This window comes from Sciurus carolinensis, chromosome 6 (assembly GCF_902686445.1).
Source record: "Sciurus carolinensis chromosome 6, mSciCar1.2, whole genome shotgun sequence".
In the NCBI taxonomy this organism is placed as follows: domain Eukaryota; kingdom Metazoa; phylum Chordata; class Mammalia; order Rodentia; family Sciuridae; genus Sciurus; species Sciurus carolinensis.
Window position 1 is genome coordinate 127,744,458 of NC_062218.1, and position 22,044 is coordinate 127,766,501.

Genomic DNA, 22,044 nt, shown 5'->3' on the forward strand with positions numbered 1-22,044 from the left:
GGATTATTTGTATTCTTTGTGTAGAGTTTTTTGAGTTCTTTATAGATTCTGGAAATTAGCGCTCTATCTGAGGTATGGTTGGCAAAAATATTCTCCCACTCTGTAGGCTCTCTCTTCACATTTCTGATAGTTTCCTTTGCTGAGAGAAAGCTTTTTAGTTTGAATCTATCCCAGTTGTTGATTCTTGCTTTTATTTCTTGTGCTATGGGAGTCCTGTTAAGGAAGTCTGATCCTAAGCCAACAAGTTGAAGATTTGTACCTACTTTTTCTTCTATAAGATGCAGGGTCTCTGGTCTGATTCCAAGGTCCTTGATCCATTTTGAGTTGAGTTTTGTGTAGGGTGAGAGATAGGGGTTTAGTTTCATTCTGTTGCATATGGTTTTCCAGTTTTCCCAGCACCATTTGTTGAAGAGGCTATCTTTTCTCTATTGCATATTTTTGGAACCTTTGTCTAGTATGAGAAAATTGTATTTATTTGGGTTTGTGTCCATGTCCTCTATTCTGTACCATTGATCTACCTGTCTATTTTGGTACCAATACCATGCCGTTTTTGTTACTATTGCTTTGTAGTAGAGTTGAAGATCTGGTATTGCAATACCCCCTGCTTCGCTCTTGCTACTGAGGATTGCTTTAGCTATTCTAGGTTTTTTAGTCTTCCAGATGAATTTCATAATTGCTTGCTCTATTTCTGCAAGGTACATCATTGGGATTTTAATTGGAATTGCATTGAATCTGTATAGCACTTTAGGTAGTATAGCCATTTTGACGATATTAATTCTGCCTATCCAGGAACATGGGAGATCTTTCCATCTTCTAAGGTGCTCTTTTATTTCTTTCTTTAGTGTTCTGTAGTTCTCATTGTAGAGGTCTTTCACCTCTTTTGTGAGATTGATTCCCAAGTATTTTATTTTTTTCGATGCTATTGTGAATGGGGTAGTTTTCCTAATTTCTCTTTCTGAAGATTCATCACTTATGTATAAAAATGCATTGGATTTATGAGCATTGATCTTGTAACCTGCTACTTTACTGAATTCACTTATGAGTTCTAAAAGTTTTCTGGTGGAATTTCCAGGTTCCTCTAAATATATAATCATGTCATCAGCGAACAGGGATAGTTTGAGTTCTTCTTTTCCTATTCGTATCCCTTTAATTTCTTTGGTTTGTCTGATTGCTCTGGCTAGAGTCTCAAGGACGATGTTGAATAGAAGTGGTGAAAGAGGGCATCCCTGCCTTGTTCCAGTTTTTAGGGGGAACGCTTTCAGTTTTTCACCATTTAGAATGATATTAGCCATGGGCTTAGCGTAGATTGCCTTTATAATGTTTAGGAATGTTCCCACTATCCCTGTTTTTTCTAGTGTTTTGAGCATGAAGGGATGCTGTATTTTATCGAATGCTTTTTCTGCATCTATTGAAATAATCATGTGATTCTTAACTTTAAGTCTGTTGATATGGTGAATGACATTTATTGATTTCCGAATGTTGAACCAACCTTGCATCCCTGGGATAAAACCCACTTGATCGTGGTGCACTATCTTTTTAATATATATTTGTATGCGATTTGCTAAAATTTTGTTGAGAATTTTTGCATCGATGTTCATTAAGGATATTGGTCTGAAATTTTCTTTCCTCGATGTGTCTCTGTCTGGTTTAGGTATCAGGGTGATATTGGCTTCATAGAACGAGTTTGGGAGGGTTCCCTCCTCTTCTATTTCATGGAATAGTTTGAGGAGTATTGGAATGAGCTCTTCTTTAAAGGTTTTGTAGAACTCGGCTGAGAACCCATCTGGTCCTGGACTTTTCTTTGTTGGTAGGCTTTTGATGACCTCTTCTATTTCATTGCTTGAAATTGGTTTATTTGGGTTGTGTATGTCCTCCTCGTTCAGTTTAGGTAATTCATATGTCTCTAGAAATTTGTTGATGTCTTTGAGGTTTTCTGTTTTGTTGGAGTATAGATTTTCGAAATAGCTTCTAATTATGTTTTGTATTTCACTCGTGTCTGTTGTGATGTTTCCTTGTTCGTTCCGAATTTTAGTAATTTGAGTTTTCTCCCTCTTTCTCTTTGTTAGTGTGGCTAAGGGCTTATCAATTTTATTTATTTTTTCAAAGAACCAACTATTTATTTTGTTAATTTTTCCAATTGTTTCTTTTGTTTCGATTTCGTTGATTTCGGCTCTGATTTTAACTATTTCCTGTCTTCTACTACTTTTGGTATTGGTCTGCTCTTCTTTTTCTAGCGCTTTGAGCTGTAGTGTTAAGTCGTTTATTTGTTGATTTCTACTTCTTTTTTTGAATGCACCCCATGAAATAAATCTTCCTCTAAGTACTGCTTTCATAGTGTCCCAGAGATTTTGATATGATGTTTCTTTGTTCTCGTTTACTTCTAAGAATTTTTTTATTTCCCTCCTGATGTCTTCTGTTATCCATTCATCGTATAATAGTGTATTATTTAGTCTCCAAGTATTGGAGAAGTTTCTGTTTTTTATTCTGTCATTTATTTCTAATTTCAATCCATTATGATCTGATAGAGTACAAGGTAGTATCTCTATCTTCTTGTATTTGCTAACAGTAGCTTTGTGGCATAAAATATGGTCTATTTTAGAGAAGGATCCATGTGCTGCTGAGAAGAAAGTGTATTCGTTCTTTGTTGGATGGTATATTCTATATATGTCTGCTAAGTCTAAATTGCTGATTGTGTTGTTGAGATCTATAGTTTCTTTATTCAATTTTTGTTTGGACGATCTATCCAGTGGTGAGAGAGGTGTGTTAAAATCGCCTAGTATGATTGTGTTGTGGTCTATTTGATTTCTGGAATTGAGAAGGATTTGTTTGACGTACGTGGATGAGCCAATGTTTGGGGCATAGATATTTATGATTGTTAAGTCTTGCTGATTTATGCTTCCCTTAAGCAGCATGTAATGTCCTTCTTTTTCCCTTCTGACTAGTTTTGGTTTGAAGTCCACATTATCTGAGATGAGGATGGATACTCCAGCTTTTTTGCTGTGTCCGTGTGCATGGTATGTTTTTCCCCATCCTTTCACCTTTAGTCTATGGGTGTCTCTTTCTATGAGATGAGTCTCTTGCAGGCAGCATATTGTTGGATTTTTCTTTTTAATCCAATCTGCCAGTCTGTGTCTTTTGATTGATGAATTCAGGCCATTAACATTCAGGGTTATTATTGTGATATGATTTGTATTCCCAGTCAATTGACTCATATTTGTTTTTGACATGATTTGGTTTCTCCTTTATTTGGCTATTCCTTTAGGCTAGCGCCTCCTGTTGCTGATTTGCATCACTGTTTTTCATCTCTTCCTCATGGAATATTTTGCTGAGAATGTTCTGTAATGCTGGCTTTCTTTTTGTAAATTCCTTTAGCTTTTGTTTATCATGGAAGGATATTATTTCATCGTCAAATTTGAAGGTAAGTTTTGCTGGGTATAAGATTCTTGGTTGGCATCCGTTTTCTTTCAGGGGTTGGTAAATGTTGTTCCAGGCCCTTCTGGCTTTTAGGGTCTGGATTGAAAAATCTGCTGATATTCTTATTGGTTTCCCTCTGAATGTAATTTGATTCTTTTCTCTCGTGGCCTTTAAAATTCTGTCTTTATTTTGTATGTTAGGTATTTTCATAATAATGTGCCTTGGTGTGGGTCTGTTGTAATTTTGTATGTTTGGAGTTCTATAAGCCTCTTGTATTTGGTTTTCCATTTCATTCTTCAGATTTGGGAAATTTTCTGATATTATTTCATTGAATAGATTGTTCATTCCTTTGGTTTGTTTCTCTAAGCCTTCCTCAATCCCAATAATTCTTAAATTTGGCCTTTTCATGATATCCCATAATTCTTGTAGATTCTGTTCATGATTTCTTACCATCTTTTCTGTTTGGCCAACTTTGCTTTCAAGATTAAATAATTTGTCTTCAATGTCTGAGGTTCTGTCTTCCAGGTGCTCCATTCTATTGGTTATGCTTTCTATGGAGTTTTTAACTTGGTTTATTGTTTCCTTCATTTCAAGTATTTCAGTTTGTTTTTTTTTCAGTATCTCTAACTCTTTATTGAAATGATCTCTTGCTTCCCGTATTTGGTCTTTTAACTGTTGATTGGTGCGATCATTTAATGCCTGCATTTGCTCTTTCATCTCCTCCTTCAATGCCTGCATTTGCTCTTTCATCTTCTCATTAGCTTCCCTAATCGTTTTAATTACGTACATTCTGAACTCCCTTTCTGACATTTCTTCTGCTGTGCTGTCATTGGGTTTTATTGATGTAGTATCTAGGTTTGTTTGGGACATTTTCTTCCCTTGTTTTCTCATATTGGTCAGTTGTCAGTGGGACCCTGAGATATTGCAGTTTTCCGCTATTGGCTTATAGTGTCCCGGTAGATTTCCAGTGTATCACCTCCCAGCCTTCAGTAGCCTGATGTCTTGGAGGAATCTGATAAAGCAGCGTATCTGAAGAAAACTGCCAGTAGCCCCCTACCGGTTCCACGATTTAGAACTGGCTCTGTGCTGAAATGCTCTCACTGTGGGCCTGCACCGTGCAGCTGGCCGTGTGGGAGGAGCTCACTGCCGGAGTGTGGAAGGCTACCTTGGGAAGACTCTAGCTGCCCTGCCCGGCTCCAATAAGCCACCTCTATCTGGGCCTGCCCCCCGGGCTGAGCTTTACCCAGTGGGCAGACTCACCCGTGGCTCTATTTCAGTCCGAGTCTCTCAATGCCTCCCCTTCTTAACTCCTGGGTTCTGGAGCGACAGGGGGTACAGTCTCCCTCTAGGCCGCCATCTTGGATCGCCCCGAGAAGAGAGCCTGCAGCCGGAGTGGGCAGAGCCGCCTGAAGAGGTCTCTGGCTGCCCTGCCCTGATTCCAGAGGCTGTTTGCGGATCGAGGCTCTCCGTTGGTTCGGGGGCTTGTGGCTGGTTCTATGTAGAAAGTCTCTTACTGGGCGGTCAGCTCCGAGAAGCTAGCCTTGAACGGCACCTCCCACCGCAGGGGTCCAGGCTAATTGGGGAAGTCTCTGGCTGCCCTATCTGGACCCTGAATCTGCTTGCGTGCCAGAGTACGCTGAGCTGCACTGGCTCCGGGACTCGGAGCTTGTTCTGGTCAGAAAGGCTCTCACTAGCGGGCCAGTTCCGTTCCGAGAACCTGGAGAAGCTGGCTGTGTGGGCGGGGCCCACCGCCGGAGTGCGCAGGGCTGCCTGTGGATGACTCTAGCTGCCCTGCCCGGCTCCAATAAGCCACTTCTATCTGGGCCTGCCCCCCGGGCCGAGCTTTACCCAGTGGGCAGACTCACCCGTGGCTCTATTTCAGTCTGAGTCTCTCAATGCCTCCCCTTCTTAACTCCTGGGTTCTGGAGCGACAGGGGGTGCAGTCTCCCTTTAGGCTGCCATCTTGGATCGCCCTCTTTTTGTTTTTTTTAATAGAGGCCCTGCATTTTATGTAGCAGATAGTATGCCATTAGGAAATGTTACATCAGTATGTAGGCTGTGAATAGATTGTGAGATAAGTGGGAAGGAATCATTTGTAATCAAAGTGTAGTTTTAATAATGGTCAAGGTTTTGGGGGTGTGTGTTATAATGACAACAGTGGAATTCATTATGTTATATTCACACATGCACAAAACATAATTTGATCAATCTAATTCTCAGTACCTTTCCTGAACCTCCCCTTCCTCCCCGCCCCATCAACTTGCATTATAGTTTTACATAAAAGCAGGATTTGTTGTGGCATATTCACACATGGACACAGAATGATTTGGTAGATTCAATTCCCTGGTACTGCCCATGCTCTCCCCACTTCCTCCCTCTCAATCCCCTTCCTCTACTTGGACTCCCTTTTCTTTTCAGGGGAAGCTTTGTTGTCTTGTCAGAAGACGGATATAGGAGACTTTATTATACCGAGGCAGACCATAGCACAAACTTTCATTTATTCTCCTATGGGCCAATTTATCTACTTTAGAAACCATTTACTCTGAGGATATTTCATCCCCAACCATTTCACTCTGTCAGCAAGAGAGTCGAGTCAAGGCATCCTACTCTTTTCTTGATTGACCTACTCTAAATCAGATGTCAGGCCTACATACTATCATCTGCCTAGATGAAAAGCATAAATAGAAAGATTCTTTTTTATTCCTTTTTTTCCTCTAATGTCTACATATGGGAGAAAACATTTGACTATTGACTTTTAGTCTGGCTTATTTCACTTAGCATGATGTTTTCTACTTTCATCTGTTATGGTCTGGATGTGAGGTGTCCCCCAAAAACTCACATGTGAGACAATGCAAGAAAGTTCAGAGGAGAAATGATTGGGTTGTGAGAGTTTGAACCCAATCAGAGAAACAATCCCCTGCTGGCTGATTAACTGAAGGCAGGTAGGGTGTGGCTGGAGGAGGTGGGTCATTGGGGGTTGTGCCTTTGGGGTATATATTTTATATCTGGTGAGTGAAGTCTCTCTCTCTGCTTCCTGATCACCATGTGAGCTGCCTGTGTCTCTTTCCTAAATGGTCAGCCCCAATAAAATACTTGTCTGCATGTTTACTCACCTCACTCATCATCCCTGGGTCAAAAGATCACAGTGTCCAGCCCAATTTGTTTTTTTGTTTCTTTATTTCTGTCTAACATAGTCTAATGCCTAAGGCCTTTCTACAAGATGCAGTCTAGTCTTTCTTCTATTAGGCACAGGGTCTCTGGTCTCTAGGTTGTTGATCCACTTTGAGTTTTGTGCAGGGTGAGAGATAGGGTTTAATTTCATTTTGCTACATATGGATTTCCAGTTTTTCCAGCACCATTTGTTGAAGAGGCCATCTTTCCTCCAGTGTATGTTTTTGGTCCCTTTTTCTAGTATGAGATAACTATATTTATGAGGGCTTGCCTTTGTAGCTTTTATTCTGTACCATCGGTCTTCATGTCTGGTTTTGTGACAATGCCGTGCAGTTTTTGTTACAATCGCTCCGTAGCCTAATTTAAGGTCTCGTATTGTGGTGCCTCCTGCTTCACTTTTCTCACTGAGGAATGCTTTAGCTCTTCTGGGTCTCTTATTTTTCCAAATGAATTTCATGACTGTTGTTTCTATTTCTATGAAGACCATCATGGGAATTTTAACAGGAATTTCATTAAATCTGTATAGTGCTTTTGGAAGTATGACCATTTTGACAATATTAATTCTGCCTATCCAAGAACATGAGAGATCTTTCCATTTTCTAAGGTCTTCTTCAATTTCCTTCTTTAGTGTTCTGTAGTTTGCATCGTTGAGGACTTTCACCTCTTTTGTTAGGTTGATTCCCAAATATTTTGTTATTTTTGAGGCTATTGTGAATGGGGTAGTTTTCCTAATTTCTCTTTCAGTTGATTCATCACTGATATATAGGAATGCAATTGATTTGTGGGTGTTAATTTTATATCCTGCTACTTTGCTGAATTCATTTATGAGCTCTAGAAGTTTTCTGATAGAGTTCTTTGGGTCTTCTAAGTATAGAATCATGTCATTGGCAAATAAGGATAGTTTTAGTTCTTTTCCTATTCATATTCCTTTAATTTCTTTCATCTGTCTAATTGCTGTGGCTAGAGTTTCAAGGACTATGTTGAACAGAAGTAGTGAAAGAGGACATCCTGGTCTTGTTCCAGTTTTTAGAGGGAATGCTTTCAATTTTTCTCCATGTAGAATAAGGTTGGCCTTGGGTTTAGCAGAGATAGATTTTACAATGTTGAGGTATGTTCCTACTATCCCTAGTTTTTCTTGTGTTTTGAACATGAGTGGATGCTGTATTTTGTCAGGTGCTTTTCCTGCATCTATGGAGATGATTATGTGATTCTTTTCTTTAAGTTAATTGATATGGTGAATTATGTTGAACCAACCTTGCATTCCTGAGATGATTGTTGTATACTATTTTTAAAATATATTTTTGTGTGCAATTTGCCATAATTTAATTAAGAATATCTACATGTATGTTCATCATCATGTTGGTTTAAGAACCAACTTCTTTAACAAGACTCCTAAGATGCAAGAAGCAAAATCAAGAATCAATAAATGGGATGATGTCAAACTAAAACACTTCTTGACATCAAAGAAAACAATCAAGAATGTGAAGAGACAGTCTACACAATGGGAGAAAAATCTTTGCTTCCTGCACCTCAGATAGAGCATTAATCTCCAGGATATAGAAAGAACTCAAAAACTTAACACCAAAGTGAAAATAACCCAGCCAATAAATGGGCAAAGGATTCAAACAGTCACTTACAGAAGAAGAAATATGATCAGTCAACAAATACATGGAAAAATGTTCAACATCTCTAGCAGTTAGAGAAATGCAAATTAAAAACTTCTCTAAGATTTCATCTCACTCCAGTCAAAATGGCAATTATCAGGAATACAAGTAACAATAAATGTTGGCGAGAATGTGGGGGAAAAGGTACACTCATGCATTGCTGATGGGACTGAAAATTGGTGCAACCATTCTGGAAAGCAGTATGGAGATTTTTCAGAAAACCTGGAATGGAACTACCATTTGACTCAGCTATCCCAGTCCTCAGCATATACCCAAAGGACTTAAGATCAGCATACTACAGTGACAGAGCCACATCAATGTTTATAGCAGCTCAATTCACAATAGCTAAACTATGGAACCAGCCTAGGTACCCTTCAACAGATGAATGGATAAAAAAAATGTGGCATATATACAAAATGGAATATTACTCAGCCATAAAAAGAAGTGAAATCATTGCATTTTCCAGTAAATGGATGGAACTGGAGACTATTTTTATAAGTGAAATACACCAATTCCAAAACAACAAAGATGAATGTTCTCTCTGATATGTGAATACTAACTCACAATAAGGGTGGGTGGTAGGGAAGAATAGAAGTACTTTGAATTAGACAAAGGGGAATGAAGAGAAGGGAGAGGGAGTGTGAATAGGAAAGATAGTAGAATGAATCAGACATTACTTTCCTATGTTCATATATGAATACACGAACAATGTAATTTCACATCATGTATAACTAGAAGAATGGGAAGTTTTACTCCATATATGTATAATATGTCAATACATTCTATGTCATGTATAACTAAAAAGAATTTTTAAAACCCTATTATATTCCTTTTTAAGTATGTAATCCACTTCAACTATAGTATTATATAACCATCCTCAATCACAATTTGTTTACAAATGCTATTAAGTGTGTTGTTTATAAGAGGAAGCAATTCATCCTACCTCTTTTATCCCATCCCTTTCTTCACTTCATTGCATGGTGTGGATGGTGCAGAGCCTCACCCGATAGCCTTTCAATGGTGAAATATTCATTCTTCTAGCTATTGACAGTGCACAGCTGAATTCCTCCAACTGACCTTAGCCAAAAGGAACTTCCTCACCTAAGGTGCTGTCCATTCACAGGGACAATTCGCATCCAATTCAGTGCAGAAACATGGCAGGTGGCTCCAAGTGTCTTGTCTCCTTGTGAAACATCTCTGAGTTGCCATCCTTCTATGAACTCTCAATGAGATTGACTGAGGTCTCTGTAGTAACTCCTCACAGACCTACTTCTTCCTAATCCTGCTTCCCCCACTTCCTTACAGATATCGTTCCTGAACCCTCCTCAACAAACTCACACACACACACACATACAAAGAATGAGTCCAGTTCATACTGAACCCAGTTTGGGTTCTGTCTGACCCAGTCAGGCATCTGAGACTTCCTCAGAAAATTCAGTTCTCTTTCTTTTACAACTTCCAAACTCAGCCTGGAATAAAACTTTGCTCACACAAATCCAGACAGCTCAAGATACAAACACAGAGAGATTTGCAATCCAAAAAAGAACTCATCCAGGATTCCCAGAGGCAGCAAGACGGCAGCAACACAATAGCAAAGAAGGATGGACTCTTCCTGATGCTCCTGGGGGACACTGAAGCTCTACTTTGGCTCCTGATGTTTACACAAAATCTATTAAAAGGAACATTCCTTAGACCAACTAAATTGAGGAAATGTTGAGCAGAAAAAACAAAACAAAATCTATTTGCTGTTCAGGAAACTCCCAGAATTTGAGCAGGCTCTGACAACTCCAACAAAACCAAACAGTATTTACAGGAAACTGAAGTGGGACATAGAAACTTAATTGGGTACAGCCTATTCAATCAACCAGTCAATTGATTACAGCTGAACTAGTTAGTTTACAGACAAATCAATTAAGTAGTTAAAGGGTCTTCTACAATCAGTTACAGCTCAGTTACTGTGGTTCAATTTTTTTTTTATCAATTCCATTTGTTTGGTCAGAGTAGGTTCTCTGCCAGAACCTTGACAAAATTGTGTTTAGTATACGTATAGGCCAAGTTAACATGCATATATCTCTACCTTTGGGGTCCATGAGTTCTTATTCCTCCCTCCTTCCCTATGCCCCTGTTTCTTTCTTGCCTTTTAATTTAATTCACTTATTGTGAATCTCCCAACGTAAATACCACCAGGCAAGGAAATTTTTCTTTTTTTTACTACCCAATTGCCAGTGCTTAGAACATTGCCTGATGTAAACTTAACCATAGATACATATTTAGAAATGAAAGACCTGTGTCCATTTTGGTACAAAATTTAAATAAATGCTGAGCAGATATCAGGCCCAAGTGACTCGTTATTTAACATTGTAATGAAAATCATTGAGTTGTTTAAGCACATAGCATACCAGTAGAATAAATCTCCTATTGAACCCTCAAATCAATTCCTGGACAAATGATATTTGCCAAGAAAAGGAAATTCCTAAGGCGTTTTTGGAGATGGTGTACAAGTTAAGGAGATGAGAGCCTTTGATGCAAGAGCCAGCTGCTGGTCTTGTACAGAGACAAGGACTTCACACACAGACATAAAGCTGTTACTGATAGGCTCACTAGCACCATGGGAAATTTCTGCTTTGGTTGAATTTCCTTTTTCAGTTTCAAATTGCATGTTAGGACTTTTATAAGATGATTGATGGCAAATCCCTATTTCTGTTGTTGGAAAGTCAGGGAGAATTTGTTTGTCATTATCACTGAAGACTAAAAGCCAAGTCAATCAGTGGATGAAAACACAATTATGTGATAGTGTTCATATTTCATCATGCTGTAATAAAATAGATAAGGTTGCAAGGATAGATTCCCCTGCTCTTTGAAAAGATTTCTCCTTACCTGTGGTTGTAAATGACAGCATCTATCCCAACATCTTAGGAAACCCGCCAAAGTAATTTCTTTTTGCAGCTCTTGTTACAATGGCTTGAATGGTCAGATACTGAAACATACACAGTTAGATTAAAGGAAAAGACAGCATTATAACTATTATATTGCAATGCCTGTGAAGCAATTATGGCCAACGAAGGCATTTACACGAAAATGCTGAGCTTAGAATTCTCCTTGGCAGAAAAAAAAAATGCTATAAGATGTTCTGCCAGAATTCTTTCCTTTTTTAATATCACAAAGGGAGATGACGCTGCTGTAGCTCACCAGGAAGGCACGCTTCCAAACAATACCTCTAGGAAACTTCTTCACATGGATAATACACTTATTTTGCCATTACGACTCTTAAGATCTGTTGACTTTTTTGAATGTTTTAATTGGTTCCATATGGAGAAGTTTTTATTGTCTGGTTTTGATTCTGAGCAATGGTGGGGCATGACCAGCTGTGGCTATTTCTATAACCAACATCTATTAACAAGGAGGCCTTATAAAATTGGGAGAGAGATCCTGAACTGCTCATATATTTGCTGAGAGAATTTCCTCCACATAGAAGGAGGAGGTCCTATAAAGTGAAGACCTTGTTTGTTTTGCTTTCCACAGTTTTCTGATAATTGTAATATAATTTAAAAAAAAATTAGTGAGTGATTTTGCTCTGCAATATTCTATGACCAAACATTATTCACTCCTGGATTTTTATTCCTGTCTATTTCTGAAAATGAACTGGTATTATTTTAAAGACCTTCTGCTCCCAGGTACTTTGTCTGAATCATCAGTCTCTGTTTTAAGGAAAGTGAGGCTCACCAGCCTCTACTTTAAGTAAGGAGCAGTGTTCAAAGTCAGTAGGGTATCTTAGGAATGCATGACCCTCTAAAACCTTACAAGATATTAAGGGGCTTAGAGAAGACTTGCACAGTTTTAAGATAAAATTAGGCCACCAATATTCTCACTGACTTTATATATCATCCCAAGATTTGGTTTCTATTTCTTATATTGATAAAAGAAGGTAAACTTGGGCATCAAATGTGTCTGCCCCAAAATGAATGAACAGTAAGAACCTAAAGAAAAAGTCATCATACAAATAAAATAGAAGGCATTCTGTCTGTGATCCAGGAGCTTCATTCCACTTGAAGAGAAAAGGTTATCTTCCAGACACACAGGGGAAAAAAATTGAAAATAACCAGGGCATTGCATACACAAGCATGCAGTGTCTTAAAATAGTTTTATTGTAATAAAACTAATGCATAAGTTTCAGTTGGGTTAGTTGGACTGGTCATCAGAAACACCTGCTGTGTGATTACAAGGTTGGGACTTTAAGAGTTTGAGTTCAATCACATGTCCAATGACCTAATAAATCACACCTAAATAATGAAACCCCAATAGAAACTCTGGACAATGAGTTTTAATGGTGAACACACTGGTTCCATGAGGAGAGGGCATGGAAGTTCTGGGTTCCCTCCCAGACCTCACCCTATAGGTCTCCTGTATAACAAAACTGGAATCATTAGAGTTATTTTCTCTGTTCTGTAAGTGGTTCTAGCAAATTCTCAAACATGAGGGGCATAGCAGGAATCTTCTGGATTGGTGGGCTATTGTCCAAAATTGCAGGAACCTGGGGCCCATAGAACCTAAGGTTGGTGTCTAAACAGCAGTCTTATTGATTGTGAACCATGTCTGATGCCAAACTCAGTAATTAACATCAACTGAATTGTGTTACAGTTTATCCAATTGGGTTATGTGTGTAATGTGCCTAGCACAGTGTCCCCAAGGAACATGATGATGATGATGATGATGGCCATGATGGTACTTGAAGCAATTCTGCCACTTGTGGGTAGATACACTCCTAATTGAGTATCCAGGAATGAAATATCTAAGCATATGTTTCAAAATGAGAGATACACTGTTTGATCTTGTATTTAAGAGTAAGAAGTATTTGTATAGGTAGAAAAAAATCTTTCCAGGAAAGGCACTTATTAAGGGTAGAATGTCGGTGCCCTGAATAGAGGTGTTAGTTCTATGATAAGGAAAATTCCAAACCTGAGGAAAGGATTGAGTGTGATACAGCATGAAGCTCCTTAGATCACCATTGAAAGCAGTGTTAGGAAGATGCTTTTCTTCTGCCAGGCCAGTGTCCCCAGATTATGGTGGGAAACACCCCACCCTCCCTTGTGCTGATGCTCTGTGTTCAGGTGGGGTTGACCCACACCTTTATTCCATGACACCAGAACCTCAGTGATATAAGCCAGTCATGGTCTCCTCTCCTGTGGCAAACATGACCGCTTCAGGAGAGACAACTGAGCAAATTTGAGCCAATAAGAGAAAGAGCATCTGAGAATTTGTGCAGGAACTATCAGCAGTAGTTTGACCTCTTCCCTTGGATGATGTGGCTCAAGGCTGGGAGCTGATAGCTAGCAGCTGCCTTTGGTGCAAAAGTAAAGAGAGCTGGCAGTGTGGCAGAGGTGATGTGTGGAGCCTGAGGATGAAGCCAATGCTGTGAAAGTCAGAGCAAAGAGAAAAATCAGGTCATAATAACATATGTGCTATTGGATCTGGCATTGCCTGAATGTAGAAAATTTTCTGACTCAGTTTCCTGAGACAAGAGCTGTCATCCCTGCCCCCACATGTTGCTTAATTTAGTCTGAGTTTTTTCCCTTTCTCTTTTACAACCAAAAGATCCTTATTTGATGATGATAGACAAGCAGGCTCTGAGATTATAAAGTTTTCCTCCATTTACTACCTGAGCATGTTCATTCCAAGTGTTAACTGTTTGTGTGAAGCGAACATCTATAGCAACTTTTTAAAGCATACTTCAATGTGGATAGTTGCAATATCAGCTTATACTTGAAAATATGATGTGATTATCTGTGAAATCTAACAGATCATAATGATGACAGCATTTGGCATGTTAAAATGAGGTTTTATATTCAAAATTGAAGTTCATCAGTTAAGTTACCCACATCCAGAATATAACTGGTTGACAGTATATTTACACTTGGCAAATCTTAAAGCACCGTGAATATGAAATAATTTAGATAAAGCACTTATCAAAACTTAGACTCATTTTGAATTCAGTGACTTACTTTTTATTCAGGCAGTTGGACCTTGAGATATATTTGAACTCTTAGGGTCTACTTAAAAAAATTGTCAGTTCTGGGTAATATCATACTGGGTGATATCTGGGAGTATAGGAAGTAAAGAGAACATACACTTGAAAAGTTCTGTCTTTACTCATGCCCAGGTTCCTATGCTTTGCATACTGCATCTGCATCCTCATGTCCGCTCCAAAACCCTGAGGCCTTGTGATAGTGGAATTCAAATTACTCACTCAGACAGCAAGGATCTTCAAAATAACCCATCCTCATCCACATGCTCCAAAGCTACAGACCAAAATATCTCTCCAATCCACCAAGTCCCAAGAGTCTCACCAGTGGAGTCCTATCTGTAACTCACAATAGTTTTATGTTCCAAAGACTTTGTTCCCTCTTTGCATCCTCATTTTCAATTTTCCTATGTCTTTGGAAAAAGGTAAATGGTGGGGGTGTGAGGAGGGGGGCTCCAATACACCACCAGGCCCAACTGCCTGAATAAAAAGTGAGTCACTGAATTTCTATATAGATTGACTTGATGCTAGAATTCTGGAATATATCTCTTTTCCAGCATGCAAAAACCCCACTGAGACACTGACAAAGGGCTGGCCATATTCCCAAAAGCACTATACAGATTCAATGAAATTCCAGTTAATACATAATAATGACATATTTCTATGAAGTATGTCATTAGTCCCAATGATATACTTCATAGAAATAGAGAAAGCACTCTTGAAAGAATAAGAGACCCAGAATAGCCAAAGCAATCCTCAGCAGGAAGAGTGAAGCAGAAGGTATCTCAATTCCAGATCCAACTACACTACAGATCAATAGTAACAAAAATGGCATGATATTGGCACCAAGATAGACAGACCAGTGGGACAGAAGAGAGGACACAGAGACAATCACACATAAATGCAGTTATCTCATACTAGACAAAGGTGCCAAAAACATAACAAAAAAAATGGCACTTTAACAAATGGCACTGGGAGAACTGGAAATCCATATGCAGCAAAATAAAATTAAACCCCTATCTCTCACCCTGTACAAAACTCAATACAAAATGAATCAAGTACCTTGGAATTAGACCAGAGACCCTGCACCTACTAGAAGAAAAAGTAGGTCCAAATCTTCATCATGTTGGCTTAGGATCAGACTTCCTCAACATGACTCCCACAGCACAAGAAATAAAAGCAGGAATCAATAAATGGGACAGATTCAAACTAAAATGCCTTTTCTCAGCAAAGGAAACAATCAACAATGTGAAGAGAGAGCCTACAGAGTGGGAGAAAATTTTTACCACATGCACTTCAGATAGAGAACTAATCTGCAGGATATATAAAGAACTCAAAAAACTTTACACCAAGAATAAAAATAAGCCAATCAATAAATGGACTAAGGAACTGAGCAGATGGTTACTGAAGATCTACAAGCAATCATCAGACATATGAAAAAATGTTCAACATCTCTAGTAGTAAGAAAAATGCTAATCAAAATTACCCTAAAATTTCATCTCACCCCAATTAGAATGGCAATTATCAAGAATACAAGCAACAATAGGTGTTGTCAAGGATATGGGGAAAAGGAACCCTCATACATTCTGGTGGGATTGCAAATTGGCGCAGTCACTCGGGAAAGCAGTATGGAGAATCCTTAGAAAACTTGGAATGGAACCACCATTTGACCCAGCTATCCCACTCCTTGGCCTATACCCAAAGGACTTAAAATCAACATACTACAGAGACACAGTCACATCAATATTTATAGAAGCTCAACTCACAATAGCTAAACTATGGAACCAACTTAGCTGCCCTTCAATAGATGAATGGATAAAGAAAATGTGATATATATACACAGTGGAATATCATTCAGCCATAAAGAAGAATACAATTATGTTATTTGCAGGTGAACGGATGGAGTTGGAGAATATCAGTCCCAAAAATTCAAAAGCCAAATGTTTTCTCTGATAAGTGAATGATGATACATAACAGGAAGGGAAGGGGTAAGGGAAGAATGGAGGAAGGATGGATTGTGTAGAGGGAAATGAGGAGTGGGGAGGGGTGGGAGGAAAGAAATTAATGGAATGAGACAAACATCATACCCTATGTACATGTATGATTACACAAATGATGTGACTCTACTTTGTGTACAACCAGAGAAATGAAAAGTTGTACCTCATTTGTGTATAAATGGCCAAAAAATAATAAAAATACTGACTTTTTAATTTTTTATTTGTTCTAATTAGTTGTACATGACAGTAGAATGCATTTATACATTTTGATAGATCACATATAAATGGTGTGTAATCTCTCATTCTTCTGATTATACATATACATACCTTGGTCATGCAGTCATACATGTACTTGAGGTAATAATGTGTTTCACTTTACTATCCTTCCTTCCCCCATACGCCTTCTCCTCCATTCACTTCCTCTACCTAATATAAAGAAACTTGATTATTCCCTACCCTCCCCCTTATTGTGAATTAACATCTGCATGTCAGAGAAAACATTCGGCCTTTGGTTTTTGGGGTTTGGTTTATTTCACTTAGCATGATATTCCCCAACTCCATCTATTTACCAACAAATATAAGAATTTCATTCTTCTTTAAAACTGAGTAATAGTCCATAATATATATGATATATATATGTATCACATTTTCTTTGTCCCTTCATCTGTTGAAGGGCATCAAGGTTGGTTCTATAGTTTAGCTATTCTGAGTTGAGTTGCTATAAACATTGATGTGACATCTCACTATAGTATGTTGATTTTAAGTCCTTTGGGTATAAACAGAGGACTTATCACAAGGATGTGATAAAATTAGCCTCATAGAATAAGTTTGGAAGGGTTTCCTCATTTACTATTTCATGGAAAAATTTGAAGAGTATTGGTGTTAATTCTTCTTTGAAGGTCTTATAGAACTTGACTGAGAATCCATCTGGACTTGAGTTTTTCTTAACTGGTAGGCTTTTAGTGAAGTTTTCTATTTCATTACTTGAAATTATTCTGTTTAAATACTGTATGACCTCCTGATTCAGTTTAGGTAGGTCATATGTCTCTAGAAATTTGTCAATGTCTTCAATATTTTCTGTTTTATTAAGAGTATAAATTTTCACAGTAGTTTCTAATCTGTATTTCAGTTGTGTCCATTGTGATATTTCCTTTTTATCATGTATTTTAATAATTTGGATTTTCTCTTTTCCATTTGTTAGTGGTAGTGGTTTATTCATTTTATTGATGTTTTTCGAAGAAACAACTTTTTGTTTTATCAGGTTTTTCAATTATTTCTTTTGATTCAATTTTATTGATTTCAGCTCTGATTTCAATTAATTCTTGTCTTTACTGTTTTTGGTGCTGATTTGTTCTTCTTTTTCTAGGGCTTTGAGCTATATTGGTAGGTCATTTATTTGTTGACTTTTGTTCTTTTAACAAATGAGCTCAATGCAATGAACTTTCCTCTTAGTACTGCCTTCATAGTATCCCAGATTTTTCAGTATGTTGTATTGGTATTCTCATTTACTGTTAAGTATTTTTTTCTTCCATCCTTGATTTTTTCTACTATCCATTCATCATTCAATAGTGTATTATTTAGTCTCCATGTGTTAGAGTAACTTCTATTTTTTATTTTGTCCTCGATTTCTAATTTCAGGCCATTATGATCTGATAGAATGCAAGGTATTATATCCATTTTTTTCTATTTACTAAGAGTTGCTTCATGGTATAAGATATGGTCTATTTTAGAGAAGGATTCATGTGCTGCCAAGAAAAAAATGTATTCACTCATTGATGGAGGAAATATTCTATATATATCTGTTAAGTCTAAATTATTGATTGCATTGTTTAGATCTATAGTTTCTTTATTTAGTTTTTGTTTAGAAGATCTGTCCAATAGTGAGAGAGGTGTGTTAAAGTCATCCAGTATTATTGTGTTGTGGTCTCTTTGATTCTCAAAATTGAGAAGGGTTTGTTTGATGTGCATAGATGCTCCATTATTTGGGCATAAATATTTACAATTGTTATGTCTTACTCAGGTATAATTCCCTTCAGTAGAATGAAATGAACTTCTTTGTCCCTTCTGATTAACTTTGGCTTGAAGTCCACTTGCGATGTGAGGATGAAAACCCCTGCTTGTTTACACAATCCATATGAGTGATATGTTTTTCCCATTCTTTTACCTTCAATCTGTGGATGTCTTTGCCTATGAGGTGAGTCTCTTGTAGATAGAATATTGTTGGGTCTTGTTTTTTCAACCACTCTGCAAGTCTATGTCTTTTGATTGATTAGTTTAGGCCATTAATATTCAAGGTTATTACTGAGATATGATTGCATTCCTGGTTATTTTGGTTTATTTTTTACTTTTAATTTGATTTAGTTTCTCCTTTGACTATTCCTTTAGTGTAGTTCCTCCCTTTTCTGGTTTTCACTCTTTTTTCACTTAATCCTCATAGAATATTTTTTGAGAACATTCTGTAGTGCAAGTTTTATAATTGTGAATTCTTTTAGCTTTTGTTTATCATGGTAGGTTTTAATTCACCTTCAAATCTGAAACAATTTTGCTGGATATAAAATTCTTGCTTGCAATCCATTTTCTTTCAAAACTTGAAATATGTTGTTCTAGCTTTGAGAGTCTGGGTTGAGAAATCAGTTGAGATCTGAATTGGTTTTTCCCTATATGTAATTTGCTTTTTTTCTCTTACAGCCTTTAAGATTTTATCCTTATTCTGTATTTTAGTCATTTTCATTATAATGTATCTTGTTGTTGGTCTGCTATAATTTTGTACTTTGCCTCCTATATTTGATTCTTTAGGTTTGGGAAATTTTCTGATATTATGTCATTGAAAAGATTGTGCATTTCTTTGTTTGCTCCTTCTTCTATCTGGATAACTCTTAAATTTGGTCTTTTCATGTTATCCCATAATTCTTGGAAGTTCTGTTCATGTATCCTTAGCATTTTCTCTGGATGGTCAACTTTATTTTCAATATTAAATATTTTGTCTTTATTGTCTGAGGTTCTTTCTTCCAAATGGTCTAGTCTGTTGGTGTTGCTTTCCAATGAATTTAATTTGGTTTATTTATTCCTTCATTTCAAGGATTTCTGCTGGTTTTTTTTTTCACAATCTCGAACTCTTTATTGAAGTAATTTTCCATTTCCTGTATTTTCTCTTTGATTTCACTCTTTATACCATCCTTTACTTCACAGATCAGATTAACTATGTACATTCTAAACTCCTTCTGACATTTCTTCTTTTGTGTTGTCAGTGGCTTCTCTTATTGGGGCATCTTGGTTTATTTGTGGCATTTCATTCCCTTGTTTTTTCATGTTACTTGTGTATTTTCCCATCTAGTTATTTCCCATTTAGTTAGAATCTGAGATAATACAGATTCTACACTGTAGATCTATACTGTCACTGAAGACTTCTAGTATCTTGTGTTTAAGAGGAATACCAATATCAATAGCACCAAGTATAAACAATACACAGCCTCAAATCTAATAGCTCCCACCACGGCATCCACTGTTCTCCCACTATAAACAGCAATGATAAGTTCAATCACTGTCCACAATAAAAACAGAAAATTTGCCAAATGGGTTTAAAATCTCAAATAGTGGGCAAAGAACAGAAACAGTGGAGGACATGGTGTTCATGAGGGAAAAAGAGAAGCCAGAAGCAAAAATCCATAGGACGAGTGGAAGAGGAACCAACAGAGATAGACTGTTGAGTGGAGAAAAGGTAAAAAGGGAATCTATGAAGACAGACAAGTGAGTGGAAGAATACATATAAAGAGAAGAAAAATATTAAAAGTATACAGAATACACAGCAGAACTGCAAAACACTATGCATATATCACTGTCATCAGCAAACTGATGCACAAAAAACACCCTGCTCCAAATATGGTGGAGAGAGATGCCAGAGAAAAATAAAATAAAATTAAAATAAAATAAATCTCGGTGGAAAATTGAACTGTCTCTGCCGGCATCCAAAAACTTCTCAGCCCTGTCTCTGACTTCCCAAAAGACTGCCTGGCCCAGACAGGTCCTGGCAGACCCAGTCACTATCTTACCTACCTGGGCCTCAGATGTCCTGGGTTCCGCCACATTGCAATCCCAAGATCTCAATGCCCCTGGAATTTGGAGAGAGACCACCAGGGAGGAGCGATCCTGAGAGACAGTATCTAGATGGCGGCAACCCACATTCCCAGGAGGAAGACCCCAGGCACAGCCAAACCTGTAGGTACCCTGACACTGAACCTCCAGGTCTTGGTCAGTGTTCCCAGATGAGGTGGCTGTGCCCAAGATTGCAGTGGCAGCAATCACACCAGTACCCCAAATATACCCCAAGCTCTGGCCAGCATCTCAAAATGGATGTGGCTACATGCAACCAAACCTGGAGTCTCCCTGGCAGCGGACCTCTGGGCAGTGGTGTAAGTGGTAGTAGCAGGAGTCAGTGGCAGCAGGCAGGGGGCAGCAGCAGCTGCATGCAGTAGTTGGTGGCACTGGCAGCAGATGGGAGGACTGCGGCAGCAGTGCCATGGGTTATGGCTGTGGCTGTTGTTGCAGCTGCAGCAACACCCAGAGGGGAGACCTCCAGTTGACCTCCAGTTGACCTCCAGGGAGCAGCAGTGGCTTTGGTGGTAGCAGTGTCAGTGGTAGCAACAGAGGTGGCACCAGTGTAGATGGCACCTGAGCGTCCAAGGCAGCATCGAGGGCAGCAGACCCCCGGGCTTGGCGACTGTGAGAGTGTCAACAGCAGCAGCAGCAGTGCCTGGAGAAAAGACCTCTGGGCAGCTGCAGCAGTGATGTCAGGGACAGCTGTGCCCCAAGAGGAAACTTCTGGACAATGGCAGCTCTGCCTGTGCCAGCGACGCCCGGGAAAAAGACCTCCTGGTGTCTGCAATGGCGTGAGCATCTGCAGCACCTGGAGAAAACCCCCCGGTGTCTGTGGCGGCCTCCAAAGTGATTGACTTTTAAAGTTAAACTAATAACAATGTATTGCACGATTTGTCGCAGATTTAGAATTAAATTTTATCATCAAAAGAGCACAAAATTTAGAGCAAGGTATATATGAATTATCATGTTGCAACATTCTTAATGTTCACAAGTGATAGGATATCATTGAAGGTAGCTGGGAGAAGTTAAAGTTGCACATGGTAATCTCTAGAGTGACCACAGCATACACACACACACACACCAAGACATAACTAGTCCATAAAGAATGTAAGGTATAAAGTCAATAAAGAATATAAAACTGACCTCAGAAACCCTGGAATGGAACCACCATTTGACTCAGCTATCCTACCCCTCCATTTATACCCAAAGGACTTAAAATCAGCATACTACAGTAACACAGCCACATCAATGCTTTAGCAACTCAACTCACAATAGCTAAACTGTGGAACTAACCTAGGTGCCCTTCAACAGATGCATGGATAAATAAAATGTGGTATATATACAGAATGGAATATTATTCAGCCTTAGAGAAGAATAAAATTACAACATTTGCTGGTGAATGGATCGAGCTGGAGAATATCATACTAAGTAAAATAAGCCAATGTAACTCTAAATCATGTACAACCAGAAGAATGAGAAGTTATACTTCATTTATGTATGATGCGCCAAAGTGCATTAGTCATGTATAACTAATCAGAACAAATTAAAAAATAATAAAAGAATATAAACCTGAGCACTAAAAATATACCTGACTTACCCAAAAGATCATAGGAAAAGAAGAACAAATTAAGAACATAAAGGGCACTGTAGTGGCCTGAATTGTGTCTCTCCCCAAATTCCTGTG